The following is a 3,720-nucleotide window of genomic DNA, read 5'->3' as shown; positions in this document are numbered from 1 at the left end:
GCGTCCCCGAGCCCGCTAACCATCCCTGCAGCTCCGCGGTGAGCCCCCGGATCGTTTCCCCCTTCTTCCCTGGTCTCTCCCGACCTCTAGGCCCTAGCCCCACCTTGGCCGAGAGCTCCACGCCGCCGGCGATGTCGCCGTCGTGGCCACGGTCACCGTAGCACCCAACCGAGCACACTATCGTGCTCCACACCTCACCAGGAGCACGTAGCACGCACCAACACCTCCCCTAACCCCCTGCAACATCGATCCCGACCGCACCCGAACTCCGGCGGCCGCAGCCGAGCTCGCCGCCGTCGACTCCGGCCACCCCAGGCCCAGCCACGGCCACCGTTCGACGCGCGGGAGCAAGAGCTTTCCAACGAGCCCAAGCACGGCCTCGCCCGTGCCCTGTAGCGCGATCCCGCGTCGCGCCGCCGTCTCGGGCCTCGCCGGCGTCACATCGCCGGTGGGTTTGACCCACTTTGACCACGGCAGGACAACCCCTGAGTCCCTGACTGGTGGGCCCAGCCCTGTAGCTAATTAGGATTAGTGCTAACCACTGTTAGTTAACCCCCTGACACTGACCAGTGGGCCCCAGCGCCACTAATCCCTAATTAGGAATAAATTAAACCTGTTAAACCCCCCTGTCACTGACGTGTGGCCCCCACACGTCAGGTTTGACTCCAGACTGCCGCAGTTGACCACTGACGTCATGCTGACGTCATGCTGGCGCAATAATTATAATTTCTGGATTTAATTTAAATCAGGAAATTCCAGAATATTATTTAAACTTCAAAAATTCATAACTTTTATTCTGTAACTCCAAATTGGACAAATTATATATGAAAAATGATCAGAAAAATCCAATCTATCCATCTGTACTATTTTCATGCATGATCAAACAAGTTAAATTGATGTTTTAAGCAGAACAAGGAAAAGCACTTAAAGAGGCCATGTTTGAGTTTGAAATTTGAATCTTTGATTCAAATTTGTTCAAACCCTTCTGGTTTTAGTTGCATTAGCCCAACACACTCATATTGCCATGTTTCATGCATGCATCATATTGTTGCACATTGTTTGGTGATGCTTGTGTATCGGTGTCCTTTGCGACAGGTTCTGCCCCCGAGGAGTACCGTGATTACCCTAACAAAGAATCATATCCGTGCATCGAACCATCAGGCAAGCAACCAACCATTTGATCATATCGATACAATCCCATGTTCTCGCTCCTGCTCTCTTTTACTGCATTAAGACAACGCGTTTCAAACTGCTGTGTGCTACGGTAGTTGAACCCATTTCCTCTGCATGACCTGTCATTGCCACAGTAACTAGATGAAACCCACTAGCATGTGTAGGAGTTGATTGAGCCATGTGTATGTGTTGTTCCTACCTTGCTATGCCTGCTATGCTTAGAGTCGTGTCAAGTCTGGTTCATCTGGGTGATGGGCTAGAGTGAAATGTTAATGTCGGTAATGAGAGTGGTGTGGTGAACACGATTTGGTAAAGGTATCGATGAGAGGCCATGTAGGAGTACATGGTGGATTGTTTCATTGAAGCCGACCCTAAGCACCGAGATCTGTATATGTGATTTAAGATACAGCTACTACCATGCATTGGGCCCTGAAATATGACCCCGCTCGACTTCTTATTCACCCTAGCTCTCTGTCCAGGAGTTGCAAGTAGTTTCTGGTGTTTGTAGTCTACTGGAGGCCGTGGACAGCGCTGACCGTAGGGGTGGGCTGTGATGCGGTAGGTACGTGGCCGGGTGTACCGAATACCCGTTAGGTATCTCGGGAACCCTGTTCACATCGTTCGGGGCCGTATGGGAAACCTCGGCCGGACTCCCTGCGGATGGAACCTGAATAGGCGATAAACCTGGACTAGAGGCTTAAGTGTTTAGGTAGGTCGTGGTCTACACCCACGTCGGCTTTCGCTTGAAGTCTGCCGAGCACATGTCGTGTGCAGACGCTAAGTGGTGGAAACATGTATGAAGAAGTACACCCCTGCAGGGTTATCATAATCTATTCGAATAGCCGCGTCCGCGGTAAAGGACTACTTGGTTGCCTATACAGTTCATAGACAAGTAAATGGAAACTACTAAAAGCCTCAGGATAAGTGTGAGTGCCGAGGATGGCTCTTCCGTAGGAAGACGGAGGTGGATCCTCGGTAGTGTATTGAAGTGGTGAGTAGTGGACTCGTGTGCGCAAAACCATTTCAAGTTGGAGTATCGTAGGATAGTCTAGCCAAGAGTCAAAGCTGGCTTGCTGCAATAACTCCACCAACCCTTCTTGATAATATGCATGTATGTAGGATCTGATGTAAGTCTTGCTGAGTACCTTTGTACTCATGTTGCTATAATCTACATTTTTACAGAAGACGCTGCAACCCCTTCTGATGGGTTCTATGTAGACGTTGACATCAACGAGTAGGCTAAAGACCCAGGTGGTGACCCTGAGCTTGTGATGGACCACGTAGTATAGCTAGGTTTTCCAAGCCTCTTTTATCTTACTAGTTGTCTGTACTCAGACAATGTACTTCCGCTGCTGGTTTGTATGACTGTATGATTTGTATGTTGGGTCGTGAGACCCGTACCTTTGTGTATGATATGTATGGCTCCCCGAGCCTTAAATAAAGTACCTGTGTCGTAGATTCATGTTGTGATGCTTCGTTGTATTTGCACATATCGAGCATATTGTGTGTATGATTGAAATGCTTGGTATGTGTGGGATCTGACGATCTAGTTGTTTATCTTTAGTAGCCTCTCTTACCGGGAAATGTCTCCTAGTGTTACCGCTGAGCCATGGTAGCTTGCTACTGCTCTGGAACACTTAGGCTGGCCGGCATGTGTCCTTCTTCGTTCCTGTGTCTGTCCCTTCGGGGAAATGTCACGCTTTGAGTACCGGAGTCCTGTTAGCCCGCTACAGCCCGGTTTACCGGAGTCCTGCTAGCCCAGTGCTACAGCCCGGACCCATTTGCTGATGACCGACACGTTCGGAGCTGGGTCATGGATGCCTGTCCCTGTAAGTCTGTGCCACTTTGGGTTTACGACTAGTCATGTCAGCCCGGGCTCTTTATCATATGGATGCTAGCGACACTATCATATACGTGAGCCAAAAGGCGCAAACGGTCCTGGGCAAAGGTAAGGCGACACCCGTGGGGATACCGTGCGTGAGGCCGCAAAGTGATATGAGGTGTTACCGGCTAGATCGATGTGACATCGAGTCGGGGTCCTGACAGCATTGGCATCAGAGCCGGACTGCCTGTAGGTTCTCCAAGCCAAACTGGTCGATGTTGAGTCTAGAAATTCTTTAGTTATATGTAGGGGAATTGTTTGTGGGTTGGAACGTAAGGCTCTTTTTACTCCTTTATCTTATGACCTTCTGATCTGAGTCAGTCCATTCTTCCACCGGGGGTTAAGGAATTAGGATCTGTTCTCTCTATCAGGATCACGAGTTACTAATCAGTAGTACCTTATAAGTTTGTTGGTCACAAGCCTAGTTCAGTTCTACTACCACATTATGTTGCTAGAATGGTTTCAGAACTTTGATATGATGATGTTGAGTGTGTACGAAATCCTTTGTCAAATGTCTTAAAATCCTTTTTGAGCATTTACAGCTGTTATGCTGCCGAAATTTTGCCAGAAATTCTAATGCCCTTGCATTATGATTGTGCTTTCAGATGGCCACTCGCGACCTCAATCAAGTGGTTCGCCTGACTCGATGCCTAGATGTACCCGGC

The sequence above is a fragment of the Triticum aestivum genome, chromosome 1B (genome assembly GCF_018294505.1).
Source record: "Triticum aestivum cultivar Chinese Spring chromosome 1B, IWGSC CS RefSeq v2.1, whole genome shotgun sequence".
Classification (NCBI taxonomy): Eukaryota; Viridiplantae; Streptophyta; class Magnoliopsida; order Poales; family Poaceae; genus Triticum; species Triticum aestivum.
This window is presented reverse-complemented; position numbering follows the sequence as displayed.